Below are 19243 nucleotides of genomic sequence, written 5' to 3' on the forward strand. Positions count from 1 at the left end.
AGGACAGGTTGGGTCGTGGGGAGCCCTGCAAACAAGTACATGGGGCAGCTTTGCAAAAATGGTTGGTCAGGTCACCGCACCATATCACCACCACCACTCAGCTTTACACCTTGTTCCAACTTTTGTTTGAAAATGCAAGTTTAGGTGGATAAGCAGGAACCTGCTTGGGGTGAATGATTTTTTTTTTAATACAAGGTATTTTGGACAATATAGATGGGATATTTTAGACTCTTGTATATCCACCAGTTTTTGTAGAACTATAGAGGGAATGCAGATATAGAAAAATCAGGTCTTAACCAAGAAAAGGCTTGATCTCACAAATATATTAAAACTTAAACAAATATAAAGGAAACTTAAATGTATGCTTAAGTAGGAAGAAGATCAAAACATGGAGTTGCCTTCAGAAAAAGCATTTGAGAATATGCAAAGAATTAAAGGGGTATTCCAGGAATTTTTTTCATTAGTAGGTAAGTAAGTGGCAGCTGTATTAGATGTATAGATTACCTCCTTGTCTTTTGTACTGTCAGTAGTTCTTTGTAAAATAGGTGTCTTGACTTCTCCTGGATGTGAGCGTTTTTGAGTATTTTTGGTTTTTCCACTGACGTTTTGTTTGTTGCTATAATTTCCCGCCCTGTCCCTGTCTGCCATGTCAGCACACAGGGCTGACATGGTGAACATGTGGGGCATTAAGTAGAGTTGCACCGTGAATTTGCTATGATGAGCAGCTGTCGCAGAACATTTCAGGTTGCCATCATAATAGAAGGCACAGCGATTGGAAGATCATTGCAATGTCCGAGCAGACTGGACTGTGTGCTTGGGTCGCTGTGACACTTGAGCGCCATGCCTCAGTATTTGGCCTTGTTTACACGAGTGTGGTTTTAGCGCAGAATAGGTGCGTGAAAAGATCGCGCCTAAGAGAACCAATGGTTTGCTATGGAAACATTCAGATGATGGAATTTTAGATGCGCAAAAAACTTGCACCTAATAAAGATAGGACATGCGTGTGCAAAGCTCGTATCTAAGGTCCGTGCTGCGAGAAAAGATAGGACCTGACCTATCTTTGTTGTGTGATGCTCGGGAATTTCCACAGACTCCTATGGGAGCTGGATAACACGCACCATGCAGCTCCTGCTTGTGTGAATTGGCAATTTCACCGCTAATTATCCTCAAGACTTAATTTAAACAGTCAGCGGGAAGAGGGACCCCTTACCATACTCCATCAGCACGCCCCATATTGCAAAATTATGCCACATTCAAGTCTCCTGTGGGACTAAATAAAATTGTAACAGAAAAAAAATTTAATAAGGAATTTCTAACAGTAAAAAAAATAAAAATATATTAACCCCTTAAGGACATGGCCTATTTTGGGCTTAAGGACACAACGATTTTTGGCGGATTTTCATCTCCATTTTTCAAAAGCCATAACCTTTTTACTTTTCTGTTGACGCAGCCGTATAAGGGCTTGTTTTTTGCGTGGCGAACTGTAGTTTTTATCAGTGCCATTTTTGGGTACATAGACTATATTGTAAAACTTTTATTATTTTTTTTATGATAACAGGGAGAGAAAACGCATCAATTCTGCCATAGATTTTTTTTTTACAGCGTTAATCATGCAGCATAAATAATACACTACATTTTTTCTGCGGGTCGGTACGGTTAGAACAATACCAAAATTCTTCTATTTTTTTTAGGTTTTTCAACTTTTCTGCAATAAAAACCCTTTTTTGGAAATCTTTTTTTTTCTAAATCACTGCATTTAAAGTCATGTAACTTTTTTATTTTTCTATGTACGGAGTTCTGTGAGTGCTTATTTTTTGTGAGACGAGCTGTAGTTTTTTTGGTACCATTTTGGGGAATATTTTGCCTGTGTTTTTTAGCGTTTTTTTACGCTTTTTGTCTGTGTTTTTTAGCGTTTTTTTACGCTTTTTGTCGTACAAAAAAAGCATGTTTATCTTTTTGTACACGTCGTTACGGACGCGTCAATACCAAATATGTGCCATTTTATTATTTTTTTTACCTTTTTTTATGCTAATATGAGAAAAAGCACAAAAAAGGGGTTTTTTAAACTTTTTTTTGTACATTTTTATTATCTTTTTTTTACACTATTTGTGTTCCTTTGAGGGACTTAAAGCACAGCACTGATGATTGCTGTGATAAGGCATGGCAGGACTTCTGTCCTGCCATGCCTTATCGCTTATACAGCGATCCCTAGCACTGGCAACACAGGACGTGTGCCATGGCAAAAGGCCAGGCTCCCTGCGATTATATAGCGCGTGCCCGGCATGTTCATAGAGGGAGCACGCTCCCTCTGTGTACCCTTCCCATGCCGCAATCTACATAGCAGGAGGAGGTCAGATATGACTGACAGCCGGCTTCCACTGCGGGATAGATCGCGCACTGTCCCTATGACATAAGGGTACGTCATTTTGCGGGAAGTACCCCGCTCCCATGTTCTCATTAAAAAAATTTAATAATTAAATAAACCCACATATTTGGTATCTGTCTCATATATTGCGGGGTACAGATATGTTATTAGTTACATAACATAAAGGGTCACTTACTTTTATACATAGGATTGAATAATCAAATTGCAACCCTTTAAAGAATGGTCATGGCAAATTTCACATTTGTGTGGTAAAAATTTGTGTAATTATTTGTTGCATCGCGAAGTGAGAGAATTAGATTACGTACGTATAATTTGGACGCTAATTCATTTGCGCTTAGAATTGAATAATCGATTGGGACCAATTAACTTTTCCTATTTATGACATAATCAATGCTCCTGCCAAATTTCAAGTTTCTATGACATCGGGAAGTGAGAGAATTAGATTCCGTACGTAAAACTTGGACACTAGTTCTTTTTCGCTAGAAGTAAATAATCGAGTTGGGACCCCTTTACTTTTTCTATTTTGGACGTAGTCTATGCTTGTGCCAAATTTCATGTTTCTACGACATCGGGAAGTTGGAGAATTGGTGGCGAGTCAGTCAGTCAGTCAGTCAGTGTGTCAGTCAGTCAGTCAGTGAGTCAGTGAGGGCTTTCATCTTTATATATATAGATATCTGTATTCATAATCATTTCTTTCTCCTCTCCTCGCTGAAGCAATGATCTTGTTTGAAGAACCAAAGAAATTGGCGTATTCCTGGGTTGTTTATGAGTTGCTCTTGCAACACATATACTGTAGATATGCTGTGTATTCTGGCCCAACTTTTTTATATTATCATGATCTGTAATTTTACACAATCTACACTACCTGTCATAACTACCACATTATCTTAACGCAAAGAATTATCATAATGCAAAAAGCAGGTCCGGTAAGAGTTAACTGCCAAATTTGTCTTTGTATCGGTACTGCGCTTGATCTTACCAGAAAAGATGATAGGTCCCGTATGAGTTCTAAACTCATAAATAATTACAGACTGACAAGCACTTCTCAAGCATGCTCTAATTTAGCAAGGAAATTCTGTATCGCTGAAGATTCACTTCTGTGTTTTATGATCAAAATGATCATGAACTGCAAAATATTGTTTGATATATCTGTATTATAAGTACATATGAATACATTAATTGGTGGAGTATGGCAAGTATGGGTGGAGACAAGATTTAGGCTCACTGTCCCTGAACCTGTTACACTGTGGGCCTGCATCATTGCCCCGCTGTCGCTTTTCCCCAAGAGCTCTGGGATATTTGCTGCAGGCGGCCATCGTGAGCATTGCTCCGCTGTCACTACGGCCACCCCTACAATCCCATGGGGCACACAGCAGCTATTGGGGCAGGCTGCTCACTTCTGCATGGATGCGGTGCCTGCTGACACCCAGCACACAGCGAATAGTGGCCCTGCACAGTAGACCCCAACACAGACTGAGCAGGGGACAGAGCTGTCAGCAGCCACAGCAGCAGAGAGCCAGCTGAAGAGTGAGGAGACATGGTGGGCAGGACAGAGCAGTGAGCCAGCACAGCAGCAGAGACATGGCGGGGGGCAGAGCTGTGAGGCACCATCGGCGAAGCACAATGGCAGAGACTAGGCAGGGTGGGACAGAGGTGTGAATCAACAGCGCACCAAAGTCATAGGAGCTGAGATGGCAGTAGCAGAGTGTCAGCGGAGCTGGAGAAAGTGGTTCAGCAGGGGCAATGGTAGGGGAACGCCTGCTCCGGGGGTGAGTTTTGCCAGGGATGGAGGGTTAGTAGAGATGAGCGAACGTACTCGTCCAAGCTTGATACTCGTTCGAGTATTAGCGTGTTCGAGATGCTCGTTACTCGTAACGAGTACCACGCGATGTTCGGGTTACTTTCACTTTCATCTCTGAGACGTTAGCGCGCTTTTCTGGCCAATTGAAAGACAGGGAAGGCATTACAACTTCCCCCTGCGACGTTCAAGCCCTATACCACCCCCCTGCAGTGAGTGGCTGGCGAGATCAGGTGTCACCCGAGTATAAAAATCGGCCCCTCCCGCAGCTCGCCACAGATGCATTCTGACAGAGATCAGGGACAGTGCTATCTTGTTGGAGCTGCTATAGGGAGAGCGTTAGGAGTATTTTAGGCTTCAAGAACCCCAACGGTCCTTCTTAGGGCCACATCTAACCGTGTGCAGTAGTGTGGAGGCTGCTTTTTGCAGTGTTGCACTTTTTTTTTTTTTGGTATATCGGCCGTGCAGAGCATTGCGCCCTGCAGTAATACTCCAGGGCCAGAAGTGCTTAGGCAGGGACAGAAGACATATTATTGATTGAATATAGGTAGTGGGCCTTTGCAAATAAATTTGTGGGAAAAAATCTATTTGGCCTGCCTGCGACTGTGCTCAGTGTTCTGGGTCTGTCTGTGCTGGGTGTAGTAGTTCTACAAAATCATACGCAGCCAGCTAAGTGTTACAGCAGGCTTGCGCAAAATTATTTCCTGGCTCTGTCTGGGCTCTGAAATCACCGCTGTGTTGCAGTTCACAGTGCAACACTCTGCAGTTCTGTGACATACTCCAGGGACAGAAGTGCTTAGGCAGGGACAGAAGACATATTGATTGAATATATGCAGTGGGCCTTTGCTAAAAAATTTGGGGCAAAAAATCTATTTGGCCTGCCTGTGACTGTGCTCAGTGTTCTGGGTCTGTCTGTGCTGGGTGTAGTAGTTCTACAAAATCATACGCAGCCAGCTAAGTGTTACAGCAGGCTTGCGCCAAATTATTTCCTGGCGTTCCGTAAGCAAAGTCAGCCTCCAACCACAGGCCAATAAGCGGCACATTTAATTACAGCGTTCTGTTTCTGCATTACTGGTAATACAGCATGCTGAGGGGTAGGGGTAGGCCTAGAGGACGTGGACGCGGCCGAGGACGTGGAGGCCCAAGTCAGGGTGTGGGCACAGGCCGAGCTCCTGATCCAGGTGTATCGCAGCCGACTGCTGCGGGATTAGGAGAGAGGCACGTTTCTGGCGTCCCCACATTCATCGCACAATTAATGGGTCCACGCGGTAAACCTTTATTAGAAAATGAGCAATGTGAGCAGGTCCTGTCGTGGATGGCAGAAGGTGCTTCCAGCAATCTATCGTCCACCCAGAGTTCTGCGCCGTCCACTGCTGCAACTCAGAATCCTCTGGCTGCTGCTCCTCCTTCCTCCCAGCCTCCTCACTCCATGAAAATGAGACATTCTGAGGAGCCGGCAGACTCCCAGGAACTGTTCTCGGGCCCCTGCTCAGATTGGGCAGCAGTGGTTCCTCTCCCACCAGAGGAGTTTATCGTGACTGATGCCCAACCATTGGAAAGTTCCCGGGGTCCGGGGGATGAGGCTGGGGACTTCCGGCAACTGTCTCAAGACCTTTCAGTGGTTGAGGAGGCCGATGACGATGAGACACAGTTGTCTATCAGTGAGGTAGTAGTAAGGGCAGTAAATCCGAGGGAGGAGCGCACAGAGGATTCGGAGGAAGAGCAGCAGGACAATGAGGTGACTGACCCCACCTGGTTTGCTACGCCTACTGAGGACAGGTCTTCAGAGGGGGAGGCAAGGGCAGCAGCAGGGCAGGTTGTAAGAAGCAGTGTGGTGTCCAGGGGTAGAGGCAGGGCCAGACCAAATAATCCACCAACTGTTTCCCAAAGCGCCATCGCGCGCCATGCCACCCTGCAGAGGCCGAGGTGCTCAAAGGTCTGGCAGTTTTTCACTGAGTGCAGATGACCGACGAACAGTGGTGTGCAACCTTTGTTGCGCCAAGATCAGCCGGGGAGCCACCACCACCAGCCTCACCACCACCAGTATGCGCAGACATATGATGGCCAAGCACCCCACAAGGTGGGACGAAGGCCGTTCACCACCTCCGGATTGCACCGCTGCCTCTCCCCCTGTACCCCAACCTGCCACTGAGATCCAACCCCGCTCTGAGGACACAGGCACTACCGTCTCCTGGCCTGCACCCACACCCTCACCTCCGCTGTCCTCGGCCCCATCCAGCAATGTCTGTCAGCGCAGTGTCCGGCCGTCGCTAGCGCAAGTGTTTGAGCGCAAGCGCAAGTACGCCGCCACGTGCCCGCACGCTCAAGCGTTAAACGTGCACATAGCCAAATTTATCAGCCTGGAGATGCTGCCGTATAGGGTTGTGGAAACGGAGTCCTTCAAAAGTATGATGGCGGCGGCGGCCCCGCGCTACTCAGTTCCCAGTCGCCACTACTTTTCCCGATGTGCCATCCCAGCCCTGCACGACCACGTCTCCCGCCACATTGTACGCGCCCTCACCAACGCGTTTACTGCCAAGGTCCACTTAACAACGGACACGTGGACAAGCACAGGCGGGCAGGGCCACTATATCTCCCTGATGGCACATTGGGTGAATTTAGTGGAGGCTGGGACAGAGTCAGAGCCTGGGACCGCTCACGTCCTACCCACCCCCAGAATTGCGGGCCCCAGCTCGGTGGTGGTATCTGCGGCGGTGTATGCTTCCTCCACTAAAGCACCCTCCTCCTCCTCCAACGCAACCTCTGTCTCGCAATCAAGATGTGTCAGCAGCAGCAGCACGTCGCCAGCAGTCGGTGTCGCGCGGCGTGGCAGCACAGCGGTGGGCAAGCGGCAGCAGGCCGTGCTGAAACCACTCAGCTTAGGAGATAAGAGGCACACGGCCCACGAACTGCTGCAGGGTCTGACAGAGCAGACCGACCGCTGGCTTGCGCCACTGAGCCTCCAACCGGGCATGGTCGTGTGTGACAACGGCCGTAACCTGGTGGCGGCTCTGCAGCTCGGCAGCCTCACGCACGTGCCATGCCTGGCCCACGTCTTTAATTTGGTGGTTCAGCGCTTTCTGAAAAGCTACCCACGCTTGTCAGACCTGCTCGGAAAGGTGCGTCGGCTCTGCGCACATTTCCGCAAGTCCCACACGGACGCTGCCACCCTGCTCACCCTGCAACATCGGTTTAATCTGCTAGTGCACCGACTGCTGTGCGACGTGCCCACACGGTGGAACTCTACGCTCCACATGTTGGCCAGGCTCTATGAGCAGCGTAGAGCTATAGTGGAATACCAACTCCAACATGGGCGGCGCAGTGGGAGTCAGCCTCCTCAATTCTTTTCAGAAGAGTGGGCCTGGTTGGCAGACATCTGCCAGGTCCTTGGAAAGTTTAAGGAGTCTACCCAGGTGGTGAGCGGCGATGCTGCAATCATTAGCGTCATCATTCCTCTGCTATGCCTCTTGAGAAGTTCCCTGCAAAGCATAAAGGCAGACGCTTTGCGCTGGGAAACAGAGCCGGGGGAAGACAGTATGTCGCTGGACAGTCAGAGCACCCTCATGTCTATATCTCAGCGCGGTGAGGAGGAGGAGGAGGAGGAAGATGAGGAGGAGGGGGAAGAGACAGCTTGGCCCACTGCTGAGGGTACACATGCTACTTGCCTGTCATCCTTTCAGCGTGTATGGCCTGAGGAGGAGGAGGAGGAGGATCCTGAAAGTGATCTTCCTAGTGAGGACAGCCATGTGTTGCGTACAGGTACCCTGGCACACATGGCTGACTTCATGTTAGAATGCCTTTCTCGTGACCCTCGCGTTACACGCATTCTGGCCACTACGGATTACTGGGTGTACACACTGCTTGACCCACGGTATAAGGAGAACCTTTCCACTCTCATACCCGAAGAGGAAAGGGGTTCGAGAGTGTTGCTATACCACAGGACCCTGGTGGACAAACTGATGGTAAAATTCCCATACGACAGCGCTAGTGGCCGAAGGCGCAGTTCCAAGGGTCAGGTAGCAGGGGAGGCGCGGAGATCAGGCAGCATGTACAGCACAGGCAGGGCAACACTCTCTAAGGCCCTTGACAGCTTTATGGCTCCCCAGCAAGACTGTGTCACCGCTCCCCAGTCACGGCTGAGTCGGCGGGAGCAGTGTAAAAGGATGGTGAGGAAGTACGTAGCCGATCGCACGACCGTCCTCTGTGACGCCTCTGCCCCCTACAACTACTGGGTGTCGAAGCTGGACACGTGGCCTGAACTCGTGCTGTATGCCCTGGAGGTGCTTGCTTGTCCTGCGGCTAGCGTCTTGTCAGAGAGGGTGTTTAGTGCGGCTGGGGGAATCATCACAGATAAGCGTACCCGCCTGTCAACCGACAGTGCCGACAGGCTAACACTCATCAAGATGAACAAAGCCTGGATTTCCCCAGACTTCTCTTCTCCACCAGCGGACAGCAGCGATACCTAAGCAATACGTAGGCTGCACCCGCGGATGGAAGCATCGTTCTCTATCCTCATCAAAAACCTTTTTGCTTCATCAATCTGTGTATAATATTCCTCCTCCTCCTCCTGCTCCTCCTCCTGAAACCTCACATAATCACGCCGAACGGGCAATTTTTCTTAGGCCCACAAGGCTCAGTCATACAATTTTTCTAAACAATTTTTAGACGTTTCAATGCTCATTAAAGCGTTGAAACTTTCACCTCAACCAATTTTTATTTTAACTGGGCTGCCTCCTGGCCTAGTTACCAATTAAGCCACATTAACCAAAGCAATTAATGGGTTTCACCTGCCCTCTTGGTTGGGCATGGGCAATTTTTCTGAGGTACATTAGTACTGTTGGTACACCGATTTTTGGGGGCCCTCGCCTACAGTGTAATCAAATTAATTTTTAGCCCACCTGCATTACAGCTGACGTTACATCAGCTGTGTTGGGCACTGCAATGGGATGTATTTATGTACCGCCGGTGGGTTCCAGGGAGCCACCCATGCTGTGGGTCCACAGGGAGTTGTAACTGCATCTGTCCACTTCTAAAGAACCCCTGTCTGACTGGGGCATGCAGTGTGGGCCGAAGCCCACCTGCATTAAACATGAATTTATTACCTCAGCTGTGATGGGCAATGCAATGGGATATATTTATGTACCGCCGGTGGGTTCCAGGGAGCCACCCATGCTGTGGGTCCACAGGGAGTTGTAACTGCATCTGTCCACTTCTAAAGAACCCCAGTCTGACTGGGGCATGCAGTGTGGGCCGAAGCCCACCTGCATTAAACATGACATTACCTCAGCTGTGATGGGCACTGCAATGGGATATATTTATGTACCGCCGGTGGCTTCCTGGCACCCACCCATGCTGTCGGTCCACAGGGACTTCACAATAGGGAGTTGTACCTGCCTGTGTCTATGAATTAAAAACCCTGGTCCGGTTGGGGCATGCAGTGTGGGCCGAAGCCCACCTGCATTTAATCTTACGTTAGCTCTGCTGTCCAGGGCACTGCAATGGGATACATTTATGTACAGCCGGTGGGTTCCAGGGAGCCACCCATGCTGTGGGTGCACACGGAATTCCCATTGCGGAGTTGTACCTGCCTGTGACTATTTATAAAAAAACGCGGTCTGACTGGGGCATGCAGACACCTTGACATAATGAATAGTGTGTGGCACATAGGTTCCCCATTGCTATGCCCACGTGTGCAGCTCCAGATGGAGGTGGCACAGGATTGGATTTCTCATTGCTTCTGTACAGCATTGTGGACTATCGCCCTGCCCCTTTTAAAGAGGGTCGCTGCCTAGCCGTGCCAACCCTCTGCAGTGTGTGCCTGCGGTTCCTCTGGCAGACGCACTTATAAATAGACATGAGGGTGGCGTGGCATGAGGGCAGCTGAAGGCTGGGCAGGGACAGTTTGGTGTGCGCTGTGGACACTGGGTCGTGGGGGGGGGGGGTTGGGCAGCATGTTACCCAGGAGAAGTGGCAGCGGAGTGTCATGCAGGCAGTGATTGTGCTTTGTTGGAGATAGTGTGGTGCTTAGCAAAGGTATGTATTGCTAAGAAGGGCTTTTCAGAAGTAAAAGTTGTTGGGAGGGGGGGGGGCACTCTTGCCGCTATTGTGGCTTAATAGTGGGACCTGGGAACTTGAGATGCAGCCCAACATGTAGCCCCTCTCCTGCCCTATCCGTTGCTGTGTCGTTCCCATCACTTTCTTGAATTGCCCAGATTTTCACAAACGAAAACCTTAGCGAGCATCGGCGATATACAAAAATGCTCGGGTCGCCCATTGACTTCAATGGGGTTCGTTATTCGAAACGAACCCTCGAGCATCGCGAAAAGTTCGTCTCGAGTAACGAGCACCCGAGCATTTTGGTGCTCGCTCATCTCTAAGGGTTAGGGTTTGTTTCAGTGTTAGGCTTACATTATTAGCTGTAAATGCTTCCATGTGACAGCGGGGCCACTCTGAAATGGAAGCATTTACAGCTAATAATGTAAGCCTAACACTGAAACAAACCCTAATCCTCCATCTCAGGCAAACATCAGTCCACACACTGCTAAGACCTTGCTGCAGCCAGCCAATCAGCAGCTTGTGGGTTTACACTGGGCGTATACAGCCCATCACTAGGTCTCCACCCACACTTGTGGTGGAGACAAGATACACCAATACCGAGTTCATTAGCTACCATTGGAGTAACACCATATGGAGCTGTTGCTAGCTGGGCAAGATTTAGTTGCCCTGCAGCTGAGAACTGTGCTAATAAGGTGAAATTGATTGTAAACTGCTTTATGGTTTTGTGGGGCAAACTACTGCCTACCAGCAAAACTGTGCAGCCATTAAGGGTCTATTTATTAATGGCCATATGATTTTGCAGGTAAACAGCAGTTTTACCTTTAAAACTGCATGGTCATTAGCAATCAAATTGAAATTGTTCATCAGTTACATAGCAACCACGTCTAGTATATACAACAGCCTCTCTGAGAGTCCTTACAGTTGCATGCTAATTATCTCTTGCTATCCTCAAGTCCTGGATTAACGTCACTTAGCACCTGTTGGCAATAAATCCTGAAGTTTTATGTACTTAGATAGCATGTGCCAATTAGTCATTATGATTCAAATAAGTTACTAGAATACCCTGTATTTTATACTTTTCAGATGTATCTCAGAACAGCTGGCAATATGCAGAAATCAAGGGGAGGTATCAAGCTTTAGCATATATCTCTTTGTTAAAAATAAATAAAAATAAAAAAGCAACAACTCATGCTGACATGTAATAAACCCCGAGGAAAGTTTTGAATTTAATAATTGTTAAGCTCAGAAATGCAAAGATCAAAGCGCCATTTCGCTGATTTCTGTTTTTTATTTATGATGTAGTTATCCAACCAGTATATATAAGTGAGCTAGTATTACCTTGGTTAGTTATTCATTTCTATCTAAAACTCTTAGCCCCTTTTTCCTCAGATGGTCATGTGATCTCAGTTCTGTACAGCTCAGATTTACTTGGGGTTATGCTGTATGAAACTAGTCACTTTGTGTAAAGTTGTTACATGGGATCTCCACAGAAAGTACCAAGAGGGTGACACAGGCACTCCTGTCACAGTTACTGATGATGATCATACAGCTTCTGTCACACCGTTATAATAGAGGAGATTACAGTTCAGCCTACTGACTGTATACTTATGGTCTTTAGCTTATTTAGGTGAATATAGAATACGGATGGTAATGGCAGTCTTGCAGAGGTGGTACAGGTTGTAGATGTTGCTGTGCTGATGCATCATGGGATTGCTTTGAAAATAAAAGTAACATTCAGATGATGCCTAATAAGTATCAGACAGGAGGCTGCACTGCATGGAAGTGACTGCAATATGCAGAGCGGACCTCCAGAGTATGACAAGCAATCAAGTCACGGGTGCAGGGATGAAAATAGGTGTTTTCGTTGGTCCTTTAATTGTCCCACTGACCTTTAACTCTTGTTAAGAATTGTAATTCTTTATCAAGGGTTTACGTTTGTTTATTGATGACATTGACTATCCAAATAATGCTTTGTGTTTTTTCTGTAAATTATCTTTTCTTAAAGATTATTCATACATATGGCTGTAAGGAAAGACAACAAAAACCATAAAAGCATCACATTCCACATACTGTATATTGAAGTTTTCTGATTCTATCAGTAACCTCCTAGAGATCTGCACTGAAAATCCACACCATAAATAGACCTACTGTGGATCTGAAATCTGCACCACATGTCATTTTACGTTGTAGTTTTTTTTTTTTTTTTGCAGCACGTGAAAAAGAATTCTTGAAATATCTTCCACATTGCCAATTCTGTACAATACTGTGGATTTTTGTGCAAAATTCCTCTGTGGAAAATCTGCATTCATGCTATGTGCCCTGAAAGCTAGAATGATGAATTTAATCTTCAAGAAAAAGATGAAGTTGTCAGGGGACAAGATTATTAATCCTGTTATTTCCCTAGGATACACCTACCTAATAGTGCAGTTATCGCCCTGAAAAAAAAGTGACCCACACATACTGGTTAGAGATGAGCGAGCACCAAAATGCTCGAGTGCTCGTTACTCGAGTCGAACTTCCCGCGATGCTCAAGGGTTCGTTTCGAGTAACGAACCCCATTAAAGTCAATGGGCAACTCAAGCATATTTGTATATCGCCGATGCTCGCTAAGGTTTTCATTTGTGAAAATCTGGGAAATTCACGAAAGTGATGGGAACGACACAGAAACGGATAGGGCAGGCGAGGGGCTACATGTCGGGCTTCATCTCAAGTTCCCAGGTCCCACTATTAAGCCACAATAGCGGCAAGAGTGCCCCCCCCCCCCCCCCGCACTGTCAGCATAAAGATCGTTCTCCCATTGAATTCAATGCAGCCGGCAATACAGCCGGCTCCATTGAAAGCAATGGGCTGCCGGCGAGCGCGGGATGAATTTTCGGGAAGGGCTTAAAAATATAAGCCCTTACCTGAAAATCATCCTAAAATGTGTAAAAAAAAAAAAAAAATGTATACTCACCTTTCCGCTAAAGCCGGAGTTCAGCCGCGTCTGGCCGGCAGTTCTCCTGAACTGCTATGAGTAGTATTCAGCAGCCGGGGATTTAAAATCCCCACCTGCTGAATGGGCTGCCTCTGATTGGTCATAGCCTCACCAATCAGAGGCAGCTCTCACTCCCACCCATTCATGAATTCATGAATGGGTGAGTGAGTGCTGCCTCTGATTGACAGCTGAGAACTGCCCCTGATTGGTCCCTGCGCTGAGCCAATCAGAGGCAGCACTCACCCATTCATGAATTCATGAATGGGTGTGAGTGAGAGCTGCCTCTGATTGGCTGAGCACCTCAGCCAATCACATTCAGCTCTTTCAGCAGGCGGGGATTTTAAATCCCCGGCTGGTGATAGATCAGCAGTTCAGCACCACAGTGCAGGGGACAGCAGGAGAAGACGCGGCTGTGCCCTGGCAGCTGAAGGGAGGTGAGTATCTATTTTGTTTTTTAAATCACTTTGAATTCATTTCCAGGGAATGGCTTATATGTAAAGCCCTTCCCTGAAAAAGAATTCAGGTGTGCCAGTAGACCATTGTCTGCAATGGAGCCGCCGGCAGCAGCAGCGGCTCCATTGAAGAGAATGCCTGCATTTTTATTCTTTTTTACACTAAAATCTTTCTTTTTCAGGGAAGGGCTTATATGTAAAGTCCTACCCTGAAAAGGGATGCAGGGAGCCAGCAGGCCATTGTCTTCAATGGAGCCGCCGGCAACAGCAGCGGCTCTATTGAAGAGAATGCCTGCATTTTTTTTCTTTTTTACACTAAAATCTTTCTTTTTCAGGGAAGGGCTTATATGTAAAGTCCTTCCCTGAAAAGGAATGCAGGGAGCCAGCAGGCCATTAAAAACAATGCGTGCATTCCCTATGGTGCACGCATGTCCTATCTTTGCAGGCACGCACCTGCAAAGTACGGACATGTGCACACACCATAGGGAATGCAGTGTTGTAAATACAAGCGTGTTTTTGTGCGTGCGTATGCACGCACCAAAACACGCTCGTCAGAACGCACCCTTAGGATGATTTTCAGGTAAGGGCTTATATTTTTAAGCCCTTCCCGAAAATTCATCCTGAGATCGCCGGCAGCCCATTGCTTTCAATGGAGCTGGCTGTATTGCCGGCTCCATTGAATTCAATGGTCAGTGCTCGTTTAATCGAGACGAGTATCGCGTGGTGCTCGTCTCGAGTAACGAGCATCTCGAGCACCCTAATACTCGAACGAGCATCAAGCTCGGACGAGTATGCTCGCTCATCTCTAATACTGGTTGCTTATCATATATACTAAGCTATATAACTGTGAAAGTCTTTCTTGTCCTTACACTCGATCCTTTCAGAATATACTAAATCTGATGACTGTTTCCCCTTCACAAAAATGAATCATTGCCTATTTTACTTTGTTTTGAGAACATATACTGTATCTATAAAAACATACAGATTACTGTAAACATAAGGGCTGTTTCACATAAGCGTTTGCTGCCAAGTATTATTCATGCGTCATGGGCGGTACCAATCTTTACATTGGCTTTCAATTGCAACTCACACAGCATGCAAAATGCACATGCAAAAAAGATTGTGGCATGCACTATCAGGCCTTAGTCAGACGGGCGTTTTTTCGCGCGATTTGCGGATCGCATGACGGATGCGCATCCGCAAATCGCGTGACCGGTGTCCGAAAATCGCCCGAAAATCTGCTCCTAGCCGCGTTTCATTAGAAACGGGCCGGAGCTGTCCAGCGCATTGCATTCAATGGAGCGGCAATACAGCCCGCTCCATTGAAAGCAATGCACTGCGGGCGAGTGTGGGATGAATTGTCGGGAAGGGCTTAAATATATAAGCCCTTCCCTGCAATTCATCCAGAAAAGTGTTAAAATAAAGAATATATATATACTTACCTGCTCCCGGTAGCCGGAGTTCCGCGCGGCCGGCCTGCAGTGGGTGTGAAGGGGGTGTGAGTCAGACCTGCCCCCTGATTGGCTCAGCGCTCAGCCAATCAGGGGACAGGTCTGACTCACACCCCCTTCACACCCACTGCAGTACGGCCGCACGGAACTCCGGCTGCCGGGAGCACGTGAGTATGTATATATTTTTTATTTTAACACTTTTCTGGATGAATTGCAGGGAAGGGCTTATATATTTAAGCCTTTCCCGACAATTCATCCTGCGCTCGCCGGCAGCCCATTGCTTTCAATGGAGGCGGCTGTATTGCCGGCTCCATTGAATTCAATGGGCAAACATCGTTCAAAGAATGATTTGTCTTCTATATGTTCTCAATGGGGTCGGCGCTGCTGCCGCCAGCCCCATTGAGCGCATATAGAGAAGAGAACAGGAATCGCAGATCGCAGATAGGTGCGATCTGCGATTTCTGTTCTATAATTTATCGGACGAGCGCATAAAAAGCGCTCATGTGTCCGATACCATTGCAAAGCAATGGTTTTATAAAATCGCCGGACGCATGCGCAAATCGCGGCAAAAAACGCCCGTCTAAGGCCTCAAGGCGCATATTACGCACGCAATCACGCCAAATAATGTATGAAGGTTGTCGGCATGCAGCAATGTTGCATGTCATTGCGCACTTGCTATGTGATCCTGTGTGCGAGATACGCCTGCGGTGAGCTGCAAAAAAAACACATGTTTGAGAGTCTTAGGGCTCATTGCCACGAATGTATTTTCACCATATATTATGCGCGCATAATACGCAGTAAATGGAGTCAATGAAAGTACATTGATTTTCATTGATCCATTCACATTTGCGTATATACATTGCGTGCAGCACTATTGCTCTCTATGAGTTGCATATTCAATGTTGTCCATACACAATACATTGCGTATATGCGGTGTTGAATTTGCAACGCTGCTATGAGACAGAGCGACGAATGTATAAAATAAAAAGAAGCTAGTCACGTTGTGAATGACAGCATGCGTGAACTGTCATGCGCAGTCGCTGCAATACGCAGCAATAGCCGGCTTGATGCCGGCTCACACGGCGGTAGAGCACTGCGTGATACAAGTAGCATTTTACGCATAGCCCTTAATTAAATCTGCTGTTTACAGGACATAAGTATATAGACTTTGTAGGTATGATTTCTAGACTTTTTCTAGCCTATTACAGAATCTGCTTTCACATTTTGCTGTTTTAATTATTTTACAAAGCAAACATTAAGTCTCCTGAAATTGCTTCATTTCTAAGAGCTCTTTTTTCAATACCGAGAAAACAGAAAAAAAAATCAAAGAACAACTTTTATGCAGAGAATAGCACTTTCTCTGTGCTGACAAATGGAAGATCAAAAAGCTTTTACACCAGTTATAAAAAGGCTTTACATCTAATGCATTAGCCAATAAGGCATTAAAGTTAATTATTTTTTTTTTACTCTTGAGTATGTACTTCATGGTATTTAGTGGTATTAATAGTATTTCTCATTGTAAGGGCAACATTAATCACCCCATTATGACAAGGTGGCATTTGAAGCAATGTTTACATGACTCATGTGCTTTTATGAAAAGTCAATTAATATGATTTCCAATTAGTAATTCAATTTTACTCTGCTGTGAAAAAATAATCAAAGGATAATGATTTTTCTTGTACTTTATGGTATGGATTTCCTTATATCAAATGTGCCTTGTTATTTTATATAATTAGTGATGGATGTTTCTATAAGTTGGGTTATTCACATTTATAAGGATTCAGAAGTATAATACCATTACGTCGTTTATCACATACAGTATGGACAGGTGAACCTAGATAGATGAGCATCTTGATTTACTGCAAATGATTATTTTTTACACCATCCAGTATTTTTAAGATTAAAAAGGAAACTGGTGGCTGAGATACTGCTGTTCGCTGCTGCGATAGATAAAAAAACGTCTACTGTAATAAATAGTTTGTCCTTTCTCTGTAGAGTTGATGACATATTGGTAGAAATGAAAAGTGAAATAGAGCTTCTATATTGAAAATGTAAGAATTTCTGTAAACAATAAAACTCTGAAAAGTATAGATTTAAGGGCCTTTTACATGACTGGATTATTGGGCTAGAATGATAGCCTGAACATTTGTGTGTTCGATCGTTAGGCTGTGTAAAAGGATAAACGATTTGCTCATTCGGTAGCTAATTGTATTTTTTATGCAAGTGTAAAAATACTCTCTGTTCGGCTGCACATCTCTTCATGTAACCAACAGCTCTATGAGGATGAATGATTTGTATCAATGATCATTTGTCCCTAAATAGAGTCACATTGGCCTGTCTAAAGACTGTATAGAAAAGCACCCATCTCATTGACCATTGCTAATCATCAGCAATGCATCTATACATGTAAAAGAGCCCTTAAGCTTTGTCTTTAAATCTTGAAATTATATAATACAATGAAAGTGATTAAACAATATCCATACTAATATGTATTAGAAATGACAAAGTAACTCTGTTTGTCTGTTTTTTGCCGTGCAAGCGCAAGTCAGATCTAGCGCATAAGTCTAGCAGAGCTCAAGCTGTGAAAATTACTAAAACCCAAGAATCTTATGAGCACGCTGAGGCAAGAAGGCATTAACAAGCTGAAAGACAAGCTGCTCTTAGAGCAGTAGAGACCCCGGAGCGGTCCCAGGCCCATCAGACTTTAGATTATAAGCGTCACGCGTCTCTTAGTGCTGGCAAGCTATTGGAGCAATGTGATGCCCACCGGACCTTAGATGCTGAGGGTCACGCATCCCTTAGAGCTGACGAGACCCTAGAGGAAACTCAGGCCTGTCAGATTTTAGATGCTGAGTGTCATGCATCTGTGACAGTTGCAGAGACACTTGAAGACTCACAAAGATTGTGTGTTTTATTTGCTGAACGACAGTCAGAAAGGAGATGTGCGTTTGCACTTAGCGCATGACAGCCTTTTAATGATGCTGCATTTCATTATGACTAGAGATGAGCGAGCATACTTGTCCGAGCTTGATGCTCGTTCGAGTATTAGGGTGCTCGAGATGCTCGTTACTCGAGACGAGCACCACGCAGCACTTGTCTCGATTAAACGAGCACTGACCATTGAATTCAATGGAGCCGGCAATACAGCTAGCTCCATTGAAAGCAAGGCGCTGCGGGCGATCTCACGATGAATTTTCGGGAAGGGCTTAAATATATATGCCCTTCCCTGCAATTCATCCAGAAATGTGTAAAAATAAAAAAAATATATATACTCACCTGGTCCCGGCAGACGGAGTCCAGCCGCGGCCGGCGGCAGTTCTCCTGAACTGCTGTGAGTAGTATTCAGCAGCCGGGGATTTAAAATCCCCGCCTGCTGAATGAGCTGCCTCTGATTGGTCACAGACTCACCAATCAGAGGCAGCTCTCACTCACCCATTCATGAATTCATGAATGGGTGAGTGAGTGCTGCCTCTGATTGGCTCAGCGCTGAGCCATCAATGAATTCATGAATCGGAGAGTGAGAGCTACCTCTGATTGGTGAGGCTGTGACCAATCAGAGGCAGCTCATTCAGCAGGCGGGGATTTTAAATCCCCACTTGCTGAATACTACAGAAAGCAGTTCAGGAGAACTGCCGGCCAGACGCGGCTGAACTCCGGCTGCAGCAGAAAGGTGAGTATACATTTTTTTTTATCTTTACACCTTTTAGGATGATTTTCAGGTAAGGGCTTATATTTTTAAGCCCTTCCCGAAAATTCATCCCACGCTCGCCGGCAGCCCATTGCTTTCAATGGAGTCGGCTGTATTGCCGGCTCCATTGAATTCAATGGGCGAACATCGTTCTTCTCTGCCACAGCTGTTACAGCTGTGGCAGAGGAGAACGATCGTTATGCTGACAGTGGGTGGGGGGGGCTCACTCTTGCCACTATTGTGGCTTAATAGTGAGACCTCGGAGCCCGAAATGCAGCCCTGCATGTTGCTCCTCGCATGCCCTATCCATTTCTGTGTTTTTTACATGACTTTGGTGATTTGCTAAGATTTTCACAAATGAAAACCTTAGCGGAGGACCAGTCATATACAAAAATGCTCGAGTCGCCTATTGACTTCAATGGGGTTCGTTACTCGAA

General features: G+C 46.2%; 1 protein-coding gene across 1 annotated transcript in view; it reads left to right on the forward strand.

Annotated features, from left to right (window-relative positions):
* Window positions 1–19243, forward strand: part of NMBR (neuromedin B receptor) — a 135480-nt gene that overhangs the window by 72745 nt on the left and 43492 nt on the right. The gene's annotated exons all lie outside the window — the stretch shown is intronic.

This window comes from Eleutherodactylus coqui, chromosome 1, assembly GCF_035609145.1.
Source record: "Eleutherodactylus coqui strain aEleCoq1 chromosome 1, aEleCoq1.hap1, whole genome shotgun sequence".
NCBI lineage: Eukaryota > Metazoa > Chordata > Amphibia > Anura > Eleutherodactylidae > Eleutherodactylus > Eleutherodactylus coqui.